The 14,151-nt window shown below is 33.8% G+C and overlaps 1 protein-coding gene across 2 annotated transcripts in view; it reads left to right on the top strand.

The window, feature by feature from the left end:
• Window positions 1-14,151, top strand: part of LOC129231760 (dermonecrotic toxin StSicTox-betaIB1i-like) — a 177,288-nt gene that overhangs the window by 151,518 nt on the left and 11,619 nt on the right. The window lies entirely within an intron of this gene.

Raw genomic sequence — 14,151 nt, 5'->3', positions numbered from 1 at the left:
GGGAGATTACCTTTTGTACTCTTTGTTCAATGAAAACATGTGTCAATAGAAAAGTACAAAGTATTTTTTTCCAGTTGCAATATTTTGTTGCAACACTGGAATTGTGCTAGAGTAAAAGTTACTTGCATTGCAGTATTTCTGGTGCAAGAGATTAAGAAATAAGACATTTTCAATTGCCTTTTTAACCATGAGAGTCCAGCTTGTTGCTCTTTGTGCTATAGTTTTACCTAAAAGGGCTTCAAAAAGAAAGTTATTTTAACTTGAGATTGATAAAAAGTATGAAGTATGAAAATTAATTGAAAAGGGAGAAATCCAGAGAAAATTAGCTGACACATATGGAATTTTCAAAACTAGTGTCTAATAAGTGCGCCAAACTTCAATATTTTGTTGAAAAGTAGATCATCATGGTTATAAATGTATCAAATGTATATGAGAGAAAAAAAAAAGCGTCAAATTTGTTATTTTTGATTAGCTATGAATTTTTAGGAACTATTAATATCAAATAACTTTTTATAAACAATGATTTTTTTTTGATCAATTTACTGAATTTTAAATTTACATGACACATTATACGTCATTCTGAGAAAATAACCTCTAAAAATATTTAAATAACATTTTAAATTATTGTTTCAAAGTAATGTTAAACAATGAAAGTGAGTTGAACGGAAAGAGTAAGTCAATCAGTCAAAAAATGAATACATGGTACAAGAAATGACAAAAAAAAAAAAAATAAATAAAATAAAATAAATAAATAAAACATTACTCCCTTTATAAGTTGACCACCTGTCTAAGTTGACCACCAAAGTACTGCACCGCAAGTGGTCAACTTACACAGGTTTCACTGTAGCAGGATTCTAAGCTACAGTTTTGCTGTTGTTAAAATCAGGAAACAAAGCAGTGATTTTAACACGGTAAATCGCAGTTCAATTTTTTAAAAATAATTTAACACAGTAGATGCGTAAGTTTCAATTTATTTTGCTGCTTTACTACGCATTGTTTTAATCTTTGGTATCCCGAGATGCATTGCAATCAGATAATTCTTCCTTCATGCGCGTATTCTTCAAACGGGTCAGTTAGTTTTACTTCATTAAGTTACATCACGCTATGCCATTTAATAATAAAGAAACAAAATCAAACAGTGCTACTCTTTAACTGCAGATAAACGAAATAATTAATTACTAGACTATTAAAGCTGAAGTTCATAATAAAATAGTTACATATCAATAAAGATTTCTGTGCTTTAGGTCCAGACTAACAGAGACCCAGAAATGGTGTTTTTCTGGTCATTACTGCATTGTATGAGAAATCATATTCTGCGATGAGCCATAACAGCGTAATTCTATTTCTTTTTTTAATGCTTTATAATTATGACTTGTGTTATGAGAAGGCGACTTCCAAACTTTGTATGCACCAGACAAATGTGTTTATGCGTTCCTTCAAGGTAGTGATAATGTGTCTTACGCTAGTCTGGCCTTGACGTACGGACCAGTACACTGTAAAAGCGATTCAGAAACGTTCCTGAAAAATGATGGGTAGTGGATGTGCCCAATTTCTGCCAGAAACACATCTTGCTAAAACCACCAACGTTTTCCGCTAAAAAACAGTAACCTTCCTGATATTGTTCTTGAATCTTTCTGCAGAATTTAAAAATCTACCAGGTTTAAAACCAGTCTTGAATCTTCTGGGGAAATTAGGCAGATTTAACATAATTAGTTCGAACCTTTCTGGCTCACTAAGAAAGCGCCATAATTATCAATGATTATCACGGCCAAGGCAGAATTCAAAGTAAGACCCGGTAATCTCCCTTGGCTGCAATTCTTGCCTTGCAAAGCTGCAGCTTGCCAATGACTTATTCGCTCTCACTGAGAGTTTAGTCAGTCTTGACAAACCCCAACCAACCGAATGCCGATATACTTATTAAAATCGCTCAGTCCATCTTAAAACCGGTAGTTAAAAATATTTTTCACGACCATGAACAGTCTGCATTCATGCAACTTGTCGCAATTCAGGAAACTTTTTAACGAGGATACTTGAATTTACGTTTGAATAGATGAAAACCCGTGAAATCCCGAAACACAGAGGCACCTTTAAGAAAAAAGACCGTAAGTGAAAAATATGTTTAATAATTAAAAAAGTAAAAGGTACTAGATCCAAAAGTAAGTGTTCAATATTTTTTTCTACCGGCTACAATGCACAATACACATCTTTGGCGCATGGAACTCTGAACAGTCTGAAATACTCCTAACCTATATGAAATTTCTCGGGTTGGGAAAGCGTTTCCGAAACCGCATTGCTATATGATTTCAAGTCGTTGGGATGTATTCTACTCCTCTTAGGAGTTGTAAAACATTTAACTGAGAAAACCTGTATTTCTAAAAAAAATTGTAGCTCATTTTTCTGTATGCAATATAAAGCGGCTCAAACATACTAAAGGTAAACTGTTCAATCATTCGACATCTTACCCTCATAAATTTATTGAACCAAAAGCTAACCAACTTCACATATATCAGAGAACAGCGAGCGTCTTACGTACGTAAAACGCACATAAGCGATTTGCATCTTTAAGAGAATTAAAATACATCCCGGCGGAGAGCGGTAATTGAACCCGCCACCTTTTGTAAATAAACTAAATGAAAGGTCTGGATATGAGCCGTAGAAAAGTTTCTTTTCGTCATGAACAAATAAATATTGTTTCATTTTATCTCATTTTGTGGGAAATTCAATCTGTTTTCTAAGTGCAAGACAAGCTTTTCATATTTCGTTCCTGGTTTCAAACTCTTAGAAGACGGAAATACTAGATGGCATGAATAAAATAAATTGTCGATAATTTTGTTAAATACTGCAGCAAAAATTATATTAATAACGCTCTGTATAAGTGGCATCCATTGCATACAAGTTTAAATTATAGCTTAAACACCAGTTTGGTTGATATAAGAAGAAGGTTTATTTCATTTTCTACTTCTTGTTTGCATGATTCTTTTTTTTTTTTTTTTTTTTTTTAATTTTAACTGATTGTTCTAGGATGAGAGGAAAAGATCGAGAGAAGGGGAGGGATTTTCGAAAAATTCCCATTATTAAGCAACATTATTACAATTTTGATTGACTTTTATGCTGAAAATTATCAAAAGGTTATTTTTTTGGTGTTTTTAGCCTTATTGACGATTGAGGCAGTGAGAAGCAAAGGGATGTAAGTGGAAATTTTCAAGTTTTGAGTAAAACGCATATAAAGATAACTTCCTAGGCAAGCTTTCATTCATTTTTTTTTCCTAAATCATGCTAGACAGAAGCACCTACCAGGGCTACCAGTACCATCTCTTGCCCCAAGACACAGGATAGCTTCACCTACCATTCGCACTGGTTATCTCCAAATTTTTAATTTTGGCACTTACATCCCTTTGCTTCTCACTGCCTCAATTGGTCTTATTTAACAAATGAATTACTTCTCACGTGATTATGATACGATAGAAGTTTGAATTTTTAGAATAAATGTAATGTAATATTTTCACTACAAGTTAGAAAAAGACACAGAGCCTGTTTGTTATACATATATTATGTGTCATCGGAAACATTCATTCCTCTACATAAATATTTCATGCATTAAAAATAATAAAATACCCCTTAAAAATACCCAAGCGCATTTTACTCGCCTTATCGTGTATCAAACATCGTGGAAATTAAGGAAGAAAAAGCAATTTGAATTTTAAAAAGATTACACTTGAATGCATTTTTTTTCCTTTTTAAATCCAAAATGTCAAACATTCTAAAGGTTAATAAATCAAAATTGTACACATCTTTTATTTCCCTCGCTTTTTTTTTTATCTCATCCTTAGAAAGCTTGTTTTACGGAGCTTATAACTTTTACTGTCCTTTACGGTTTTCGAATAATTTCACTGATCTGAAATTGTCAAAGAGTATTTTTAAGCCTTGAAAAAAAATCTCTAGCAATGTTTCGGAAAGCAGTTAATGTTTTTCGTGTGATAATATTGTGTTGAAACCGGGTGGAAATTGTCAGTGTTTAGTCAGTTATTAAGGTTTCTTGGATCCTTATGAAATGATTCAATTGAAATGAAAATTTTTGGAGTAATGTTACCTAAAGGGCTAATATTTACACCCCTAAGCGTATTGAAAATTTTATTTTTTTAGTTTTATTAAAAAATCAAAAAATGACGATTTTTACACATTTGGGGTAATTTTAAGCCGTTTTGGGGGAGGCCAACAATTTTGATGGTAATCGATTTATACTAAGAGTCAACTACTATGAAATCCCCATGCGGTTCGAAAATTCGTTATTTTGCTTCACCTCCAGCTTATTTCTAACAAGCGTTAAAACTACCAGTATGATTTATAACTTGAATTAAGTAAATTACTAAAACTGAGTCAATAGCGGGGCCTTAGCTTCAATTGTTGTAGAATTCTAGTGTTCGCTTTGCACAATCAGAGTGAGCTGTGTTTTAGAATAAGGCTCTTTCGGTAGTGACTTAAATGCGTATAAATTTTTTTTCGCATCTTTAAAACAATCCAAACTTTACCTACTAGTACCAAAACACAGAACGGCACTTTCGTAAGTACTAGCCTGTACGTTTGGGTGGAGCGAAAAAAACGAAAGTTTAAATCTTGTTTTGGAGAACTCGAAAAAGTGACGTACTTATAAGTACAATACACGTATAAAATATTATCAATTACTGAATAATTCCTTGAAACCCATACCGAAGCTTAATTTTCTCCGAAAATAAGGAAAAATTTTACTTTTTTGAATGAAATACAAAATTGTTAGTTTTTTTCATTATTTCATTGCATAAAGTTTTTCTGTTAGCGAATTGTCATTATTATTATTACTACATTTCAACAATTCATCAATTATTAGTTTTAATTTATTATATAACACTGATATCAAGAAACATTTTCTTGGGAATTTTAAACTAAATTATGAAGCACTACCTGTGGAACATAATTTAGGTACATAATAATGTGGTAATAAAGAAATTATTCGTAAAAAAAAGTGAGTATGATACTCATCTCTGAGTTATCCTCGTTTAAATGTATCGATAAACCTATCATTTTGGACCTCAAATGCTTTGTTCTTGCAGAAAAACGACCTTGAAAGAGAGTGATATTTGGAATTTAGATGAGTCTCTTATTTTATCACAAAGTAATTTTAATCGTGCACTTGAAAGAAACAACCTAACGGTCCCATACCGTTTTAAAATATACATACATGAGACAGTGAGAAGCAAAGAGATGTAAGCGACAAAATTTAGTATTTGGAGATAACCAGTACAACTGGGAGAGATGAACCTCTCCTTTGTCTCGGGGCAGGAGATGGAACTAGTAGCTCTGTTAGGTGCTGCTATACAGCATAATTTAGAAAAAAATTTCAAAGGAACCTGGGACCTTAGTTTTAAACGCGTTTTACTCAAAACTTTTAAATATCCACTTACATCCTTTTGCTTCTCACTGCTTCATATGTGAGGCGGATTTGTGAGCACTCATTAACGAAATAGGCTACCGTTTGCAGGTAAAGGGCAGTAACTTCCCCGCAGTAGTAAAAGTAGAGGGTCATTCCTTTCCACTATTCAAAATTCATGATGTTTTGCATTTTTTTTATTTAATATATTAATTTATTTTTTATTATTATTTTTTTACAGCGAAATTCATTTTATAGTTATGACATAAAAAACAATACACATCGAAGCATTTTTTTTTTTTTGGTAAAGGTAAGTTTAAGGTCAATAAATGAATTAAAGGTCAGATTTTCGCACTTTTGAGTTCCTTTGGGAAACCCAAAGATTTCCCCTACAGACGGCACAAATTTTAATGGTAATTTATCGATATTAAAAGGCTACTTTACAGACCCTCGCATTTCGAAAATGTCTTATTTTTTTCACTACACTCGAATGCTACTTCCCTTTTTCTACAGTATCGCCAAAAAGAGAGCGGAAAACATGGTTTGAATGTGTCCAAATTTTGACCTTAACGTTGAGAGACATAAACGGCAACTTTTTAACCATATCCCATTAGTGGTTGGAGAAAATATTTTTCTCTCCGTTTCACTCCACCCTCATATTAATGGCTCATTTGCAGAAAAATCCTCCTTTGTAGTTTTTTTCTGTGCTGGAATTGCTGTAATAATTTTCTGTTGTTGTTCTTTTGTCGATGGAAGTGCAACAAGGTCTAAATATTCACTGTGAAAATGATTCAGAAACGTTCCTGGAAAATAATGGATAGGTAATATGCCCAATTTCTATCATTACCATATCTTGCAAAAACAAGGAACGTTCCTGGAAAATAATGGATAGGTAATATGCCCAATTTCTATCAGTACCATATCTTGCAAAAACAAGGAACGTTTTCGCTAAATATCAGTAACCTTCCTGAAATTATCCTTGAATCTTTCTGGAGAATTTGGAAATCTCCTTCATTGTAGCCATTCTGGAACCATAAGGAATGTTCGGTACGTTTACTGTAATTGTTAAGAACCTTCTTGAGTTATTGAAAAAGCTCCAGGAACATCAATGCAGCCGTGGTCGAAGCTAAGGCAGAATTGCAAGGGATAACTACGCATCTTGTTAACCAGAGTCCCAGTAATCCAGAGACGTATTCACTCTAGTTGGGAGCTTAATCAACCTGGACGAACCGTAATTTATCCAAGGCCGATATACTTTTTAAACAAGTTCAATCAATCTTTAAGCCGGTAGCTTTTTTTTTTCTTTACACTATCGTTAAAAGTCTGTATTCGTGCAACTCGTTGCAAATCAGGAATCTTTTTTGCAAAGATGCTTGATTCTTGATTGTACTCCTTAATAACCTGAAATCCCAAGACGTTCCACAAAAATAATCAGTGACGTTTCGGAATTTTTTAACAGTGTTTTTAAAAATCTTTTTAATGGATTTTGCGAGTTCTTTTGACATGGCCAGCGCGGAGTCTTTTATTTTTTGATCTTGCTATTATGGATGAGAGATCCTTATGGCAGTTGAGTTCTGGAATAGAAGTTTCCCTGAAAGGTTTTTGAAACAGTTTGCACTTTGCAACTGCATTTGGCACAATTAATCGAAAATGTTTGCCATTGCCTCACAGAGATTGTGCTTCTACTTGTTGGTCAGCGGGATGCATTTTGTTTTTTTTTTCTTTCACTTGAAAGGATATATGATGGAGGCATTCCCCTATCTACCACCTGCGGAGGCGCTCTCAAGGAATTACAGGATTTATTATTGGATTCGAATGTCATTACTGATTAATGACCTTCGCTAAAACAAAGTAGGAAAAGGTCAGTCAGTGGAACTGTGAAAATTTTGAATGTAAGAATGAAGGCTTTCACGGCCGGTGTTAATCATGTTGTAAGATTCCGGGCTGTTGGGCCGTGGTCTGAGTGTTGCTGACCCAAACGTTTCGACCGCATCTGCGACGGCCATCTTCAGTGTTAATGTGGTCGAAGCTTCCAGGGAAGCGACTTCCTAGCAATCGATGCAGATACCGAAGTTCACTTTCAAGTCAAATACTTTCAAGGACTTCCCACTATTACGCCAGATTAAACAGAGAAGCGATCGAAATTTTCAAACATCCCAACAATTTTTACAAAAAGAAAGAAGGAATTAAGATCAATAAACTCTGGCATGCTGCACTTACACGGATTATCCTGAGCTTAGCCAACCAGACCTTTATCAACCAACCAACCTTATACCTTTAGCTAACCAGAAACAGCGACGGATGCCCAGCAGCCAATCCTCAACCGGAATGAAGAGAGTTGTAGTTTCCGCCAACCAGAAACAAAGACGAACGTTCATCAGCCAATCCTGGTCCAAAACGAAGGGAGAGCTAGCTCTTCTCGCATAAATGAGGACAACCCTTCGGTATCTTCATCAGTTACTAGGAAGTCGCTTCTCTGGAAGCTTCGACCACGTTAACACTAAAGATGGCCGCCGCAGATGCGGTGGAAACGTTTGGGGCAACAGCACTCAGACCATTTCACAAAATCCCGGAATTTTACAACATGATGCGTGAAATTTTTGTTTTTAATTTCGCAAAACAAATAAATGCACACTGTAAAAAAAAAATCATTTTTTGATAGGTCGTTAATTATGAATTTTGAATAGCAAATGGGCTTGACCCTGCTTCCTCTTGAAGTGAGGCGAAAGTTGCCACCCAACTTTCGGACAAGCCACCTACGACTTTCTGCTATATTGATGGGGCTAATAACCATTTTTCTTGTTAATCTCTGAGCTCAAAAGAAAGGCATATTTATTTGGCGCCTTATACCACTTATAGCAAGTGCGAGAAAGAAATATTTGGATTCAATCATATAATGAATTAAAATTCATATTTGATGAGTAATCAAAATATTCACATGCAGTGATAATGATACTGATTAGCATGCAACAAAATTTTATGCATATCAAACAATGATAAATTAAAAATTCCGTGTTTTCTTTTTTAAAAAAAGAACCTTTTCTTCCTAATTTTGGATACAATCAGACCTTGGTAGATGCCCCAAGGAGTTGTTCAAACTTGATATAGTATGTTACATGTGCATTGTACTTACGAATACGCCACTTTTGGCGGGTATTCCAAAACAAGATTTCATTTTTTTTTGCCCCACCCTATTGTACACATACTATATTCTATATACCCCCGCCTCCCCACCCCCATATATACCCCTACTGTGTACACCCTTTTGCAGGAAAGTGGTAAACATTGGGAAAATTCTGTATGCTCAAATCAGTATTGTTCTGTAATCAAGCCAGTTAATGACGAACGCACTCAAATGAATGAACGGTTCAGAATTTATTTATTTTTAGAAATATTATTCTGTTAGAAAAATTATTTTTCTGATTTTTTTTTATTATATATATATACTAGATGACCCAGCCACGCGTTGCTGTGGCAAAGATGTTGAATAAAAATAAACTTTCTGCTAACTAAAATTTCTATGGAAAAAGCACTATACTTACGCTTAGTAAATTTTGTAAGTATGACTTCGGCCAAAAAATAAATAAATAAATAAACCTTGAAAGTGATAGTAAATATCGAAACTGATTGTAAAATAACCGAATTTAAAAACTAAGCGTAAACCACCATACATTTCTAGATTCTACACTACATTTTATTCACCTCTGCTTTCTCTATAGTTTGTAATCAATAACTTCTTTACAAAATACACGAACAAAATGAAAAACATGTAAAAATTAAATTTTTTAAATAAAGTAGATAACATTGACTTCGAACTATAGTTTCTATTATTTGAAAACTGAAAACTGTCTAAGCACTAAGTTGTGCACAATGTTCTTGTTTAATGTCTTTTGCTAATACGAAAAGTATGATAACTTTCCACTTGTGAGTAGGCAATATATGGTTGCTCATGAGATAAATATTTATGTTTCAAGTCCAAACCGAAAGAAGACATAGTTTGTTCTTGAAATCTATTTATGGTCTTTGCAAAAGCTAAACGAATCAAAAATTAAAGCCTTTCAAATGTGTTTGAAAATTATGACGCTATTAATGGATTACGTGGCAACACAAACATTTCTCCTTTAAACTTTCCCGTCAAAATTGTTGACTTTTGATGAAGAAACGTGTACCGTTGCGTAATTTAGGTGGCTTTAAATCGCGAAAAAGAATAAATTGTTGAGCGAATTTTCAACCGGAAACCTTAGTCGCATTCCTGGTGTATCCAGGGAATTTAAAAATTCAGTTGGAATGTTTACTGCTTTGTTTTCATCGACAACTGTATAGGCTTGTTCAGCATCAATGGGAGCTTTTTTTTCCAGCCAACAGTAATGGCTCATTATTCCCAATAATTGTAGCTAAGACAGCGTCATTGCTCTGTTGTTATACGTTGCAAATCAGTGTTAACTAAGTCGGTCGCCCAACTATCAAGTGACGGCATATCATAATATCTAAGTGGCAAATTTGAAATTGAAACGCAAAAACCTTCAGTTAAAACTAAAGCTTCATATTCATCTCTGGTGTAAAATCTGGATTTGGATATTTGTGTAATTGTTAAACTTTATGAAATACGTCTTCAAACGTGAAAGTTATATAGTTTCTCCTTAGAAATGAAGATTGTGTTAGATATTATGTCGTCAAAATTGTTTTAAACAGTTGACGAATACTGTTTCTCCTTGTGTCGAACCTGCATTAGAAAGTGTCTATTCCCAATGACTTTTAGCGACCAATAAATACAGTTTGCGACATGCATCGGGATATGTATTTGACAGTCAACAATTGACGATCCACAAATATTGCTGTCTGTTCGGGAATGTTTACCGAAAACAAAACTGCAACACAACCAGCGCGATTACAGAGGCAATTATGATTTTAAAAAAATTAAATTTATCTGGGAATAGACTCTTAATTAGTTCACTTTTCGTCCCAACGGCAGTGTAGAAATTGTCTGGCTATTTGTTGTACTGTATATTTTGATACAGTTCAGTTTCACCGTTTCCAATACCCAGCGATTGCTTAGAAAATACTTGTGGGATTAGATTATTTTGCGTTTATACTCGCATGTTCATGGCCAATCGCATTATCTTGAGATTACGCTATAAAAACGATTGTTTCAAACATGCGTTGATTTCATCGGAATAACTGGTAAAGTCTCCCGGAAGTCCCCAATAAGTATTCAGACAATTTCACTGAAAATTTATCGTTGCCGTTCAAATCTTGCATCCTCTGATGTGCTTCGAATGCTCATCGCCACAAATGAGATGTTTTAGAACTAAACAATAAATTCACACTATTAGTGTATAATTAATATTTAATTTGCAATAAAAAATTATTAAATTATCCTATCTTTTAAGTTGGCTATAAAAACGATTGTTTTAAACATGTGTTGATTTCATCAGAATAACCGGTAATGTCTGCCGGAAGTCCCCAGAGAGTGTTCAGACAATTTCGCCTAAAAGTTTATCGTTGCCGTTCAAATCTTGCACAATCCTATGATGTGCTTCGAATGAATGCTTTTACTCATGAGTCATAGTACACTTATCCCAAATTATAATTTTACTCTCTTGCAACACTACAGCCATTCCACGTTTTTTTTCTTCAATATTACACATTGCGTTTAGTTTGTTATGAATATCTAATAGGTAACTTTAAAGCTGAATGTGCTGTTCGTCTACCATCTAAAAAAAGTAGCAGCAATGCCTGACGATGCAACTGTCACTGCAATTTTCTGTTGCGAACGTATCTTTGCAAGAATTAATGATATTAAAAATTTCTTGGGGAACAAAATAAAGAAAATAATTGTTTTCCGTTTAAATTCATTAACCTTCCCGAAATTAACCTGGACTATTTTTGAAGAATTCAGTAGTCTTCTTGGTTAAAGGCAGTTATGATTCTGGCCCCTTCAGAGCAGCCTAACGCAGGTTTAATATTATAGCCTGGAAACTTCCTGCTTTTCTAAGAAAGCTCTCAAAGCATTAATGCACGCATTGCCAACGCGAAGACAGACTCTCAAGCACGTTGCTCGAATGTAACTCCTCGTGATTCAGATATCTTTTCGCACTCATTGGGTGTTGAGTCAATCTGGACGAACCGTAATCGCTCTGAAACCGATACACCTATTAAATACGTTTAGTTAATCTTGATACTGGTGGAGAAAAATATTTTTCACAACGGTGTGAAATCTGCAATTTGTAGCAATTCAAGGAAACGTTTTGAAAAATATAGTTGTTTTTCTCAGGAAGTGAATAATAACCTGTAATATCCCGAAACGTTATATGGAAATTCTGAACAACATTTCTGAGTTTTTTTATCATGGTGTTTTTAGCAGTAAGTCATACGATGTTAGAGTTATATCGATTAATTAACTTACACCGCCATCTTTTAAGAATTTTTAGAACTAAACAATTCATTCACACTATTATTGGATAATTAATATGAAATGTGCAATAAAAAATTATGAAAACCATCCTATCTTTTAAGTTGGACCAAATGACACATAGATATGAAATTTGAGAAAAATCGGTTGAGTAGTTTCGGAGTTAACCCCGAACAAACATCGTGACACGAGATTTTTATATATATATATATATATATATATATATATATATATATACTAGCTGACCCAGCCACGCGTTGCTGTGGCAAAAAATTTGGATTAAAATAAACATTTACTCATTATTTTCATAGAATCAAATAAATATTTTTAATAGAGCTTAAAATAGTATAGCCGATTTTAAAACATATGAGATTGATAATGGGCGTGATTCAATGTAAAAACGATTCATAAATGTTGCTGCAAAATTATGGGCAGCTGATGTGGCCAATTTCTGCCAGTAACATGTCATGCCAAAACCCGGAAAGTTTTCTGATAAAAGTTAATAACCTTCCTGAAATTATCTGGGAAGCCACTTGAAAAATTCGAAGATCTTCCCGTTTGGAGCTAGTCGTGTTTCTGGAACTTTAGTGTAAACTTAGGAAGGGATAAAAAAAAAAAGCTTCGCACCTTTCTGATTTATTAAGGAACTTCTATAATCAGTAGTACAAACATAGCCAAAGCTTAGCCAGAACTGCAAGCAAGAATCGAAAATTTTTACTCAGTAACGTTTCGGATTTTTTTTTTTTTTTTTTTTTTTTTTTTTTTTTTACAGTGCAGGCTGAAGAAAGAACTTATTGAATTCAGTAAGTACTAACTAAATTTTCTATAGAAAAGCACTATACTTACGCTTAGTAAATTTTGTGAGTATGATTTTGGCCAAAAAAAAGCAAAAATAACTTGAAAGTGATAGTAAATATCGAAACTGATTGTAAAATAACCGAATGTAGAAACTAAGCGTAAACCACCATACACTTTTAGATTCTACACTGCATTTTATTCACCTCTGCTCTCTCTATAGTTTATAATAAATAACTTCTTTACAAAATAAACGAACTAAATTAAAAACATATAAAAGTTAAATTTTTTCAACGAAGTAGATAACATTGACTTCGAACTATTGTTTCTATTATTTGAAAACTGAAAACTGTCTAATCACTAAAAAGTGCACAATGTTCTTGCTTAACCAGTCTTTTTCTAATACGAAAAGTATGATAACTTTCCATTTGTGAGAAAGCGATATATGGTTGCCCATGAGTGAAATATTTATGTTTCAAGTCCAAACCGAAAGAAGACATTGTTTGTTTTTGAGATCTATTTATGGTCTTTGCAAAAGCTAAACGAATCAAAAATTGAAGCCTTTCAAATGTGTTTGAAAATTATGACGCTATTAATGGATTACGTGGCAACACAAACATTTCTCCTTTAAACTTTCCCGTCAAAATTGTTGATTTTTGATGAAGAAACGTGTACCGTTGCGTAATTTAGGTGAGTTTAAATCGCGAAAAAGAATAAATTGTTGAGCCAATTTTCAACCGGAAATCGTGTAGTCGCATTCCTGGTGTATCCAGGGAATTAAAAAATTCAGTTGGAATGTTTACTGCTTTGTTTTCATCGACAACTGTATAGGCTTGTTCAGCATCAATGGGAAGCTTTTTTTTCCAGTCGTCAGTAATGGCTTATTATTCGCAATAATTGTAGCTAAGACAGCGTCATTGCTCTGTTGTTATACGTTGCAAATCAGTGTTAACTAAGTCGGTGGCCCAACTATCAAGTGACGGCATATCATAATAACTAAGAGGCAAATTTGAAATTGAAACGCAAAAACCTTCAGTTAAAACTAAAGCTTCATATTCATCTCTGGTGTAAAATCTGGGTTTGGAGATTTGTGTGTTTGTTAAACTTTTTGAAATACGTCTTCAAACGTGAAAGTTATATAGTTTCTCCTTAAAAAATGATGATTGTGTTGGATAGTATGTCGTCAAAATTGTTTTAAACAGTTGACGAATACTGTTTCAAACCTGCATTAGAAAGTGTCAACTCCCAATGACTTTGTGCGACCAATAAACACAATTTGCGACATGCTTCGGGATATGTATTTGAGAGTCGACAATTGACGATCCACAAATATTCCTGTCTGTTCGGGAATGTTAACCGAAAACAAAACTGCTACAAAACCAGCGCGATTACAGAGGCAATTATGATTTAAAAAAAATTAATTTTATCTGGGAATAGACTCTCAGTTAGTTTACTTTTTGTCACAACGGCAGTGTAGAATTTGTCTGGCTATTTGTTGTACTGTATATTTTGATACAGTTCAATTTCACCGGTTCCAATA

Source organism: Uloborus diversus, chromosome 10 (genome assembly GCF_026930045.1).
Source record: "Uloborus diversus isolate 005 chromosome 10, Udiv.v.3.1, whole genome shotgun sequence".
Classification (NCBI taxonomy): domain Eukaryota; kingdom Metazoa; phylum Arthropoda; class Arachnida; order Araneae; family Uloboridae; genus Uloborus; species Uloborus diversus.
This window is presented reverse-complemented; position numbering and strand designations above follow the sequence as displayed.